Raw genomic sequence first — 14,493 nt, forward strand, 5'->3', positions numbered from 1 at the left:
GGATTTCTGAGCATGGAAACTTCCTACTGATGTTTGTTTCTATTGCGTTCACCCAAAGAAGACTGCGTGTGTGTGTTCTCTATACATAAAAATATTACTCCAAGAATATACATGATTTTGACACTTTCTTGGGGTGCCCAGGATTAGCAGTCACAATGTTACTTACCCCCTGTCTCCAGAAAGAGGAAGATTTTGCCTGAAATCAACTGGATGTCACCTCCCTGAACCACCAGTCTGTTAGCTACCCAAACAATCTCCTCAGGGCTCTTCCTGCACCTTGCAGGTTAATAATAGGTGCACCCAAGTCCCAATAAAGCATCCCCCTGTAGTGTCCAGCTCTTACCCACTTGAAACCCTCATAAATTACGAGGTAAGCTGGCCCCAAAGGAACTGTGCACACACTGGCCTTTTTGTTTCAACTATCACCTCCAATATAATATCACAGCACTGAGATATAGTTATAGTGAAAATAATCATACGTTTATTATCAAAGGCTAAAATTTAAGAGATAGTGAGTCAGGATAACAAATGGTTGTGTATATTTATAACACGCTTCTTAGACTCTAAGCTTACCTTGAACAGGCTAACAACCTTTGTCTAAATAACTTTCTCACCTAAAGCAATCTACCTGTGTTTCCAACCAAAATGGTTCGGATCCCCCTTTAATGAAGGCAAAATGTGATATACTTTTTGCTTCCTCAGTGAAAGATGAAAAGGTATCCTTATATCCCCAAAGTTTATTGTTTGTACCTCAAAGTCAGTTTGTACCTCAAAGTCTCTGGTGTTTTGCCTCTCTGTTGACTTCACATACAAATGGCTTCCATTGTGTTGGCTTACAATGATTATATTTGACAGAAAGATACACATCTTACCTCCATCTGGAAGAAACCTGTTTTTCCCCTTTGAGTGGTGACAGACTTTAAAACTTATTTTCAGTACATACACACAACTCCTTAAACATCATCTGTACATACAATGATTAAGAGGATCGGTGTAATATAAGTTTTGATACCTCATGTGACCCTTTGAATAAATACTATGAAAGCAATGTGTTGGGTGTAGTGAGTTTGTCAGGCTTGTCAACAGTTACTATTCTAGAACAGTGATCCCTTTGTCAGGAGTTATTGACAGATTCTAAGGGTCACAGATTCGTAACACTGGCTGCTTATCCAAGTGGAAACAACCCTGCAGAACACGAAATTTTGGCTACCTGCTTGGGCCAAAGGGGAACAATAGTACAAAAGTTCTACAAAATATAAAATAAACAATGTAGTTTAATCCAACAACAGAATTTCTTGCACAACTGGTGATGTGGGGCTTTAAACATTTGTCTGGCTCATTGGGACTGTCTGCAATAGTGATTGTAGAATTTAAAATGGAGGGGACTCTCTGTTTTATATAAAACACTATTAGTTATTCCTGAGCCTCACAGACTTTTCCACTGATATACCGAGTACCCTCTTTTCTTGGCCAACCCAGGACAGTGCACAACTCTGCATAGGGGCATAGTATGGCTGCTGGAGCTTGGAAATCCATCTTATTTGTGGATTCTCTCATTTTCCTGCTCCTTCTGTAGGAGAGACACATGAGACCCACAGATTATTTCAGCTGTTGGGTTGCAATGGACTCTGTAGAGCATCTGCAGAGCCACTCAGGGCCCTAAGCAGGAGAATTTTTCCTTCCCTCCTTCACCCATGAATCAGTGCATGGCTGGATCTGAATTTTAGCTAATCTGTATAGTAAAAGTGATTTGTTTGGGGTTAGAATAACATTAACTCTTACACATGTGTCTCAGTTTTCCCTACTGCTATGCAGTCCAGCCCTAGAAATCCTTAATAAAGTGAGTAGTCATTAGCCTGGGATTAATCATTTGCTTGAGGGTTTGCAGAATCAGGCCCAGAACACACAGATGGTTTTTTTCAGAAATAGGTCAGGATGGATTAGCCCTTTGTCTTGTTTCGAGTGCATGCTTCTGAATACAAAGACAAGTATGGAAAGGTCTAGTGTCATCACTGACATTTAACGACAAAAATGAATCTTTGTGAATGTACAGTAATATGATTTTAATTCTTGAATGAATTGCATGGATTCTGAGCATAAACAGTTTGGAAATCTGATGCTAAATCAACAATTTGTTAGCCCAAGCTCTCAACAAGAAGCTTGTCTCAGAAGTCGGACATAAACTAAGGAAAGTCTTACATACTGCTTACTTCATCTTCACTTCCTGTATACTTTAGCACACACAAAGCATGTCTCCTTCAAATACCTATAAAAATTAAAGCCCCTGAGGCAATATCAAAGTACTGACTGAGTGAAGATTGTATTCCACTTTGACATAATTCCTTTCTTATTGTTCAATAACTTCCTTTCAAACTGCAACAATATAGAAACATGACAAGGTTGTACTGTTATTATGGTAAGAGGAGAGATAAATGTCTATCAGTGAATTCTTACCAGAGGAGCATAAAACTATAAACTGTGTGGGCTGTTTTTTAAATATTCACATTTCTTCTTCCCTTTCGCCTCTCATTTTATTCACTGTTTTATTGCAGATATATTTTCCCTCAATATTTAGTAAAACAAATTCTGATCTAAATTATACCTGTACAACCCTATGGATGTCAGTTGAGTTGTAGAGGTGCTACTTGGGGAAAAATTGTGCCCAATATTAAATGGGATTTGTGGAGATTGAGAGGTATGAAGCAGTTTGTTTTCCCCATCCTCCCAAAATACACTAAACAACTAAAAAGAAAAGGAGTTAACAGTTTTACTAAAGAAAATGATTATACCACACATTTTGGGCCAGATGCTCTGCAGGTTTTAATATGCTTATTTACACCAGCTACAGATCTGACCCATTAATGTTTGCCATTTTACAACAATAAAATTAGGTAATCAATAGGAGTTTTGAAAATCCCACTAAGCACCTAAATACCTTTGAAAATCTGGTCTTAAGTCCTACATTTTCAAATAATACTGGGAATTTGGGTACTTATCTTGAGACACCTTTAAGGGCCCTGATTCTCAGAGTGTTGCCCCAGCATTTTCTGAAAATCAAGTCCTTTTCAGGTGTCTCCAGCTCAGCTCTCAAATACTGAAGCACTCAAAATCACTAATCTCTTTAAACAAATTTAAGCCTTTAAAGTTTCATAAAAATGTAAAAGAATCTGGAATTCCCTTGCGAGTTTCAGTATCATCTCAATCCCTTAATTGCATTGTGTAACATTATATAATTAAAACAGGACCATGTAGATCATTGTTGCTACCACTATTATATATTACAACAAGTCTTGCACAAAGTATGTCAGTAAGGCGTCAATGGAAAAGTTATGGTTTACTGAATATGATTATGCTATTTGCATGCATGTATCTATCATTTTTGTATCTCAAGTTATGAATATTGACTCTATGCCTCTATTTCAAATATGTTTGCTCCTGTGGTAACACCCACAAGGTACATTACATCTGGTCTAGCCAGCACATTGTGAATGGAGTATTCAAGCTGATGGCCCATCAATGAACACACTGTGCCATGGAAGAAGCTTATCTCCACCTGATGGACTTTCCTGTGGACGATCCAGCCAGAATATTGGTAATGGCCCCTGCAATGACTCATCAAAGCATGCAAGGGCATGTGACGAGATCATGTGACACTGGACTCCATCTTGTGCCTGTACTTTTCCACTAAATGTGCTGGGTGCTTTGCTGGGAACAATGAGTTTCGCTCCACATGGCAGAAGCTATAAAAGGTCCTGGAAATATCTCATATTTCCATTTTGCCTCTTTCCTGCTCTGATCTCTGGACTATGAATTTATACTATGGAAGTATTCCAACCGAGGGACTGAAGATCTTCCAATCTTTTGGAAGCAACCAGAGACTTAACAAGCCAGCAGTTTATTCTGTCACTGCTTCAAGCCTGATCCAAGAACTTTGCAATTATTGTATATATTTGATTCCTTTAACCAATTAAAACTCTCACCTCTTTCTTTTTGCTTATAAATAAACCTTCGGATATTAGATTCCAAAGGATTGGCAACCGAGTGATTATTGAGTAAGATCTGAGTTATATATTGACCTGGGTATTGTGACTGGTTCTTTGGGATCAGAAGAATGCTTTGGTTGATTAAATTTATTTTAAATAACCACGCATCATTAAGTCTGGGTGTTGAAACAAAGACTGGAATACCTAAGGTGGCTGCATTTCTGACTTTTTGTTAGCCAGTGTGGTGAGACAGAAGTTTTCTTTTGTTGCTGGTTTGGTATATCTTATGGAAGAATAACCACCAGTTTTGTAGTGTGCTTGCCTTATTGCTTAGCAGTTTGTCCTGAATCTTGTATTCTCAGTTTTCACCCACTGAGGGACGCTGAGACATTGTACATTCAAATTCTAAATCTCCATCACTTCTCTTCTTTTAGTAAAAACCTTTTTTCACTAGAGCTGTAGACATTTAATATTTTTGGTTTCTTTATTTTAGCAAATATAACTTTGACACATAGGGCCTGATTTCCCCACTGCATTATCTCATATTCTGACAGTGTATCTCCACTGATTTCAGTGAAACTTTAAAGTGATGAATCAGCACCTGAAACCTCATGCTTAAAGAAGCAGGATGCATGTTCCTCAGATTTATACATTTTATGGAGAGGGGGAGGTGCAATTGTAATTCACCTCTGATAGATTGCAATTCTATCTGCACGGGGGATTATGAAACGGGAGCAGCAGAGCACTCCCAGTCGCCTCAGCATCTTATCTGCTTACGACTTCCTTCAACAGCAGCTGATAGTCTTCAAAACATTCAGTAAGATCTTCAGTTCTTTGATGCACTGTGTCTAGTATCTATTGATTCAGGAAGCTATAGGTTTCAGGCTGGGTTGCTGAGCGTGTGACATTTCCTTCTTTGAACATGACCCCTAGAGAGTTTCACAGGTGAAGGCTCTTGCTTATTCTGTTCATTTCTAGGATGTTCTCCATGGTGTTACACTACTGCATAAATGCATCATATTTATGTTTAACAGGTTCATGTGATATAGTGGTAGCCACTTTTACTGAGTCACCACCTACCCTAAGCAACTGCCTCTAGATTTCCCCAATTGTTTTACAATGTTAAATTACTTACATTAAGTAACTACCTTGGCAGTGCAAATAGAAACTGCCTAAAACTAACTACAAATACAGTAGTGCCCCTGTTCTAGGAAAACAGCTAAGCCTTTTTGTACTTTAATGGCAATAGGGCACAAGTTCTATACCCTCATAGTTTGTGCACAGGAGACTTTCACTTTACATACACTGTTTGGTGCTTTGTCATGAAGTAGAGAGCAGTTAAAGACAAAAAAACATTATTTTTTTTTATTTCAACTATATGTTGCTATAGACTAGCTGGAATACAGATATTAGCAAAAGTAATACGGGTAGTTTTTGAGGAAACGGCATATTGAAACATTGATTTACAGCTCTGGATGAAAAACATCAAAATAGCTCACACTTGACTGGAAAAATACAAAATCAAGTATCTATCTCTCTGCCTGACAATTGGTGAAAGAAATTTCATTATACATCTCTGTGGTGTATCTTCTCCTGCCCCAATTTGCAATGGAGATCCTCCTGCCAGTGAAAAGGTTTTTCTCAAACTTGTCTAGAATTCAAAATTCTTCCAAATGGAAAAAAAAAAACACGAAGCAGCAGACGCCCATCATATTATCTGATATTCTCTTAAAGATTCATGCAAAAAGCCTGAACGCCAAAGGCTGAGAAAACATTGTTTTACAACAGGCTTGGAGATTATTTTTTTTAAGGTGAACCATATATTTAACAGAAAACCTTTATCATTATTGTGAATATGCAGAAACTTCCCCAAATGATAAACATTGTTACCGATAACCTCCCCTTCACAAACAACTCTCTTCCTTAACAATAATTCAATATAATACCCCAAACATAACCATTAACTAAAAGGCTACAGAGTACAATATGCAACAAACCACCAATTCCACACAACTGGAAGATATTCATCCCTACACAGTCTACATGACTGAAGTTAAATGGTTGCAATCAGTGGGAGTGATTCTGGATTCACACAGCTGTGAGATCAGAATCAGGCTTAGTATTTTATGTGTCTTTTTCCATCCTATCTCCCTTGAAATAGTTTTTCAAAAGAAAAAGGTATGAGTGATGTAACTACAGTACAAACAACAATCAATCCCAGACGTAAGAAACATCTCTCAATTCTGCACATACATCTTTCTTTGCACACATTATGCTGTATTGATTCATGTGTACCGTGAGTCACAAGAGAAATGATTGTGCATTTTATGAACATAGTGAGCTAGTAGGCTAAGATCATCAACTAAACCTTCTTAAGTTATTGTGATATTTCGTAATAAAAGGACAACCTAGAGCATGGTACAGTGTTTATGGGTTACCTCTTATTATGTTTCTCTCCTCTTGGCCTTTTGAACGTATTTGCAGTCTGTTGGAACAAACAAGCAAAAATATTTTCTACAGCATAAGGAAGAAAAGCTGGCAACCTTTTCTCCACATAATTAATTTAAATCCTGTCAAGAAAGGATATCCAAACACAAAACATGCTAAGATATGAGGAAATTTTAACAAGGTTTAAAAAGAACAGAATTTAAAAACTGAAAACAAAACATACAATGGAGACTATACCAAAAAAACCTGTATACCTGTTTTAATTAAAAATAGTTTAATAAAAAGTTTCCTTGTGCTTAACTCCTTGTCCCACAAACTTTTGTTAAGATTCAAGTCTTCTACAGTCTAACAGCAATGAAAGCAATAGTATTCTATAAAATTACAGTTCTGTAGAAATTAGTAATAAATGTTGAGAATTTAAAATGATACCGTTTTGGTAGTCTTTTTGAAATACCCTATTGAATTCCAACAGGTATATTAGTCTATTTAATTCCATATGATGGTTTAAAAAAAAAACTTTAGAAAATACCTTTATTTTTATGTTAAATTCAAGACTTTTCCCCTAAAGCCCAATTTAAAACACTGTGTTATCTATTTTGTACAGTAGGGGGGACACTCTGACATACTTAAAGACTATGAAAAGAAAAGGAGTACTTGTGGCACCTTAGAGACTAACACATTTATTTGAGCATAAGCATCCGATGAAGTGAGCTGTAGCTCATGAAAGCTCATGCTCAAATAAATGTGTTAGTCTCTAAGGTGCCACAAGTCCTCCTTTTCTTTTTGCGAATACAGACTAACACGGCTGCTACTCTGAAACCTGTCATTAAAGACAGTGGGAATTTCCCTGTGAGTAAGGACAACTATGGAATTGGGCCCCTAGATATGTTGCACAGAACATATTTAAAATTATTTGCTAACTGGTGTAAATCTAGAGTAACTCCATTTACTATATATTTTATGTTACATTTGGTTTTTGTCTTGTGAATGACTACTCATGTTTATGAATGGATGGGACCTGTGTTGGGAAGGACACTAGAACTGATGCTAGTGAGCTGTGGGTGGGAAGACACTGTGCAGCTGAATGAGGAAGAGAGAATTCCGAGACAGATTTAGTGTGTGACTTGTCAATTGTATATGGAACTAAAGCAGTGTTCCAACAATTACTGATAATTTTGCTTGATGTTGTATCTCTATTTTATTCAGGTTCATATAACTTCCTCATCACCATTGTGACCCTACAGGAAGTCACCAAGTGTTATAGGTTACAGGGGGATGAGGTAGATGAGGCTTTCTTCTGGCAGCTCGCAGAAGCTACTAGATCGCATGCCCTGATTCTCATGGGTGACTTTAATTTTCCTGATATCTGCTGGGAGAGCAATACAGCGATGCATAGACAATCCAGGAAGTTTTTGGAAAGCGTAGGGGACAATTTCCTGGCGCAAGTGCTAGAGGAGCCAACTGGGGGGGCGCTTTTCTTGACCTGCTGCTCACAAACCGGGTAGAATTAGTGGGGGAAGCAAAAGTGGATGGGAATCTGGGAGGCAGTGACCATGAGTTGGTTGAGTTCAGGATCCTGACGCAGGGAAGAAAGGTAAGCAGCAGGATACAGACCCTGGACTTCAGGAAAGCAGACTTCGACTCCCTCAGGGAACGGATGGCCAGGATCCCCTGGGGGACTAACTTGAAGGGGAAAGGAGTCCAGGAGAGCTGGCTGTATTTCAAGGAATCCCTGTTGAGGTTACAGGGACAAACCATCCCAATGAGTTGAAAGAATAGTAAATATGGCAGGCGACCAGCTTGGCTTAATGGTGAAATCCTAGTGGATCTTAAACATAAAAAAGAAGCTTACAAGAAGTGGAAGGTTGGACATATGACCAGGGAAGAGTATAAAAATATTGCTCAGGCATGTAGGAATGTTATCAGGACGGCCAAATCGCACCTGGAGCTGCAGCTAGCCAGAGATGTCAAGAGTAACAAGAAGGGTTTCTTCAGGTATGTTGGCAACAAGAAGAAAGCCAAGGAATGTGTGGGCCCCTTACTGAATGAGGGAGGCAACCTAGTGACAGAGGATATGGAAAAAGCTAATGTACTCAATGCTTTTTCTGCCTCTGTTTTCACTAACAAGGTCAGCTCCCAGACTGCTGCGCTGGGCATCACAAAATGGGGAAGAGATGGCCAGCCCTCTGTGGAGATAGAGGTGGTTAGGGACTATTTAGAAAAGCTGGACGTGCACAAGTCCATGGGGCCGGACGAGTTGCATCCAAGAGTGCTGAAGGAATTGGTGGCTGTGATTGCAGAGCCATTGGCCATTATCTTTGAAAACTCGTGGCGAACCGGGGAAGTCCCGGATGACTGGAAAAAGGCTAATGTAGTGCCAATCTTTAAAAAAGGGAAGAAGGAGGATCCTGGGAACTACAGGCCAGTCAGCTTCACTTCAGTCCCTGGAAAAATCATGGAGCAGGTCCTCAAAGAATCAATCCTGAAGCACTTGCATGAGAGGAAAGTGATCAGGAACAGCCAGCATGGATTCACCAAGGGAAGGTCATGCCTGACTAATCTAATCGCCTTTTATGATGAGATTACTGGTTCTGTGGATGAAGGGAAAGCAGTGGATGTATTGTTTCTTGACTTTAGCAAAGCTTTTGACACGGTCTCCCACAGTATTCTTGTCAGCAAGTTAAGGAAGTATGGGCTGGATGAATGCACTATAAGGTGGGTAGAAAGCTGGCTAGATTGTCGGGCTCAACGGGTAGTGATCAATGGCTCCATATCTAGTTGGCAGCCGGTATCAAGTGGAGTACCCCAAGGGTCAGTCCTGGGGCCGGTTTTGTTCAATATCTTCATAAATGATCTGGAGGATGGTGTGGATTGCACTCTCAGGAAATTTGCGGATGATACTAAACTGGGAGGAGTGGTAGATACGCTGGAGGGCAGGGATAGGATACAGAAAGACCTAGACAAATTGGAGGATTGGGCCAAAAGAAATCTGATGAGGTTCAATAAGGATAAGTGCAGGGTCCTGCACTTAGGACAGAAGAACCCAATGCACAGCTACAGACTAGGGACCGAATGGCTAGGCAGCAGTTCTGCGGAAAAGGACCTAGGGGTGACAGTGGACGAGAAGCTGGATATGAGTCAGCAGTGTGCCCTTGTTGCCAAGAAGGCCAATGGCATTTTGGGATGTATAAGTAGGGACATAGCGAGCAGATCGAGGGACGTGATCGTTCCCCTCTATTCGACATTGGTGAGGCCTCATCTGGAGTACTGTGTCCAGTTTTGGGCCCCACACTTCAAGAAGGATGTGGATAAATTGGACAGAGTCCAGCGAAGGGCAACAAAAATGATTAGGGGACTGGAACACATGAGTTATGAGGAGAGGCTGAGGGAGCTGGGATTGTTTAGCCTGCAGAAGAGAAGAATGAGGGGGGATTTGATAGCTGCTTTCAACTACCTGAAAGAGGGTTCCAAAGAGGATGGCTCTAGACTGTTCTCAATGGTAGCAGATGACAGAACGAGGAGTAATGGTCTCAAGTTGCAGTGGGGGAGGTTTAGATTGGATATTAGGAAAAACTTTTTCACTAAGAGGGTGGTGAAACACTGGAATGCGTTACCTAGGGAGGTGGTAGAATCTCCTTCCTTAGAGGTTTTTAAGGTCAGGCTTGACAAAGCCCTGGCTGGGATGATTTAACTGGGAATTGGTCCTGCTTTGAGCAGGGGGTTGGACTAGATGACCTTCTGGGGTCCCTTCCAACCCTGATATTCTATGATTCTATGATTCTATAGCTAACATCTGTCATGTGTTTGTTGTCTCTCTCTCAAACTCTCCCAAGGGGAAGAATTGTGTGTTGTGTGAAGAAATACTTCCTTTTGTTTGTTTTTAACCTGCTGCTTATTAATTTCATTTGGCATGTCAAAGGCATGTATAACTGGGGTTAGGTCACCATCCACCTATTTTGCCCTAAATTTCACCTATCTTTTTCTTTTTAGACTGTGAATGCTGGAGGACAGGGATTGCTGTATGTTTGGAAAGGGTGCAAAACAGTTTAAACCATACCAGAATGCAAACAGATAATTCCATGATGCAATTTGTACTAGACCCTTAGAATATAGAGTCCTAAATAATAATGGAACATGCAGATTTAGGCCCAAATCCTGAAAAGAAAATTGCACGGATGGATCCTTATGTCTGTCTTGTGTGTAGACATTTGTGGCATTGTTCCAGTTGAGCACCAGCTGAAGAGGGCCTATAGAATTGAATAGAGATGAAACCAGTGCGGTTTTATAGAAATTACTCTCCATCTATAGAATTTAAGAGGAAATGTTAGCATTTCTATAGTGTTTCTTGAACCATTTTTAAATTGGATTCCTCCTATTGAAACTAACAGGAAATTCTAAAGGACAGTTCAGACAGAACCTATGGGAACTTTCTTGTAAATTTCATGGAACTATTCAATAATGGAAAGCTGCCACCTCGTCAGGTTGGACCCTTTGGGAAAGGGCAGGCAATGGATTCAGCCCCTCTGATGGAGATGCCTCATGAACATACAGCATGTGAAATTTTCATCCCCTCTGTACCCAGGGGAGTAAATCTGGTAGATGCTTTTCAGCCAGGATGTTAGAGCCATATTCTGAGCTGAAACAAGTCGCTCCAAAAGATTCAATTTACACCAACTGGGAATGTAGCCATTAAAGTTCATGATACTCAAGGGGGACGTTGTTGGGAATACAATTTTGTTTACTAAAAGTTAAACCTTCCAATTTCCAATAACATTCCCATTCACTTTGAACAAATGATTTTTTGTCAACGTAACCAGTTAACTGCATTGTGAACAATGTCTGTGTGGTTACATGTGCTGCAAAGCAACAGAATGTTCTAAACACCAAAAACTAGGAAGCCAAAATGTTCTGACATCTAATGAAAAAATTGTGAACTGTGGGACTAAATGTAAAGGTGGAAAGAGAGAGTGAAGACATATCAAGGTGATTTCTGGTAATAACATCCTGCACTCTTTGGGGGGAGGAAATTACCAGGCTCACAATGAATTCTGTTTAATTTTCATTTATTTTGGAGACAAAATTGCATAGCATTACAGTGAAAACAGAATTTATTTTTAGGATGCTTTAGTATTACACTCTGTTTTTCTCCCCCTCTGTCAGATTGTACTGAATATAAATCTTTATAGATCTGTAATTGTGACCTTTGCTTGTTTAAAGCAAAAGCATTGCCTTTAGGCTAGGTCAAAAACCATGAACATTCAACTGTCCCCTTACCTTTTCTCACATTGGAAGTGAAAAGGGGGGCAGGGAGGAGAAGAAAAGAAAAGTTCTAAAACTGAAAAGAAATGACATTTTTCATTTACAGATTTTGCTGAGAAATTGAAAAAAAAATTGTTAAACTTTGACCTAAGTAATGTCTTCAGAATTAGGCCTAAATAAAACTAACATTTTTTAAATCTCCTAGCTCCTCCCACTTTGTTTTATACTTGCCTCAGGAGTGCACAGAGGATGTGCACAACTAATGCTTACACAACTAATTCTTATGTAGGATAATACAAATTATAGAACCTTCCTTTGGGTTTGATGAGAGTTTTGCCTGAATAGCAAGTATGGGAATTTGGCCCACAATATGGGGAAAAAACTCAGGAATGCATTATCTATTTGTTATCCCATGTGACTGGGACAATGATGCTGGTATGAAAGTTTGACACATTTTTGTAGGAAGCACAGCTTATAAAGATATGGCAGTGAGATCTGACTGATGCTGCAGGAATGTCGATGTATATACATTTTCACAAGCTTGTCATTGGGTACCAATCCTGTGTTGAACTCAGCAGCACATATGGACTCCTGCACTCATGTGGAAAAGATTGCAAGAGGAGAGCTGTGAAGATTGCTAAGTGTCAGACAATTTCGTCTTACCTAGTGACAGTATTGCCCTTTATCTACATATATATATATATATATATATATATATATATATATATAATGTACATACATATACCTCATTGCTTTCAAGAACAATCTATTGGCACAAATACATGATTGCAATGGATGAATGTGGTCCAATGACTAGCAACAGCTTCTTGTATCACCAAAATGATTATGTGGACATTTCAGGGTCAATATCAATATGTATTCAATTTCCATTCCATCTCAGAGGTAATAAAAGAAATCCTTCCATTAATTTGGTCACCAATTAGGCAGATTGCCAATATATTTGGGGTTTTGGCACAATTTATGTAAGGAATACTAAGAGCTGGATTGATCGGCATACTGAAAATTCTGGCAAAATTTCTTAACACAGCTGCCTCCATTCTAATTGCTCATAATAGTGACCCACACTCTGTTTGGAATAAACAACTCTGTACTTCTCAAATGGCAGAGCAAAATGGACCCAATGATTTCAAACTGTTTTTTTTCACTAGCTACTAGACTCCAGTAGCAAAGTACTTATTAAAACACTATCAGGTGGGCTACTCACCACTCTTTTCCATAATTACACCAGAGAGCAAAGTAGTCTGCTCCACCTATAGCTTACACAAGTGTAGAAGATCAAGACTTTGGCTATTTTTTTCCTCCCACAACCATACCTCCAAACTGACATCACTGAGTAAGAGATGACAGGTATAAGTCAAATAGGTTTTAATGCATAATGTGCCATATTTATACTTTCTTTTAATTTAAGGGATAAAAATATGCCCGGAATGGCTCATACATTCATGATTAAAATGATGCATACATTTTATACAGCTGACATAACATGTGGCCAGTAACAATTAATTAAATTGTGTTAAAACTGTAATGGAGTTTTTCTGAAAGAGGGTGTGAATGATGTAATCCCTGTCTCAAGATTCCTTGCAAAAGGCAGAGTATGACATCGGTTTAATTATCTAATTTTAATTACCTTTTTGATGATTTAATCCCACTTCCTTTGAAAACCATTTAAATTTCATAGCAAGAATACATCCCAGGCAGTGCATTTCTGGGAGATTATTATACTTTTTCAGGTGGTTAAATCTCCTGAGCTTTCAATCCAGGGCCTCAAATACACCTAAAGAGTATAGCAGCCTCCCACAAAAGCACCAAGAGTCATGTCTGATTGCTTAAATAAAATGTGGTTTACACCTCTGTGTAATTTAATTTTGATAGGGTTATAGGCAGTCTGTATATCATTGCATGCCCAAACACAATGGGGACCTTGGGAAGAAAAGTATTTTTATTGTATAACATCTAATGAGAGGATTACTCTGTGAAACTTCTGCAGGATATTTTACACTCTCCTAAAATTTTAATTAGCAGGGAGATGAACTTGTACAGGGAAAAAAAAGTCTCAAGTAGCCTCAAACACTCTCTAAAAAGTTGGGAAAAAGATGCTTACATATTGTAGACTATTCAACCATTTAAAATTATTCAAGGCTTCTGACCATCTGGGGTCATCCTTTTACAGATCCAGCCCTTAAAAAGCAAAAGGAAAGAAAGCAAAGTTCTGTGGCTTCTGCTCCTCACCAATTTCCCCAGCTCACTTCCCCCAGACACACACTCCTTTTTATTTTGTGTGTACCTGTGACATTAGTGTTCAGGAAAAGGTGCCAGACTGACAGCCAAGGAGACTAAAATTGATCCACACAACTGGTACAGCAGCAATGCACATTTTCCTTTAGTGGCCTGTAAGATGCCTCAACCCTGGTCTGTAGGGCCGCCTCTGGTGTAAAACAATGGTCCAGTCTCTATAGTTAGCGCAATCCCCTGGCACTTGCTGAAGTTGCCAAATAGTACCCAACTGTGACAATTACATTGGTGATTTGTGTGATGTGCCCACATGCCCACTAGGAACTAAAGAAGCCACCAACACATTTCACAAAGAGAGCCAAATAGCCATCAGCTGGCAACTACTTTCAGACATAACCAACCTGGTGAGTACTGTTTGCTTTATATGATATATAATAAAAAGAAATACAGACTAACATGGCTGTTACTCTGAAACATGATATATAATGTAATCTTCCAGACTGATGCTAGATTGACAGTTCTGGCACCTATTAGGAAGACAAAAGTCTTA

This window comes from Lepidochelys kempii, chromosome 2, assembly GCF_965140285.1.
Source record: "Lepidochelys kempii isolate rLepKem1 chromosome 2, rLepKem1.hap1, whole genome shotgun sequence".
Classification (NCBI taxonomy): domain Eukaryota; kingdom Metazoa; phylum Chordata; order Testudines; family Cheloniidae; genus Lepidochelys; species Lepidochelys kempii.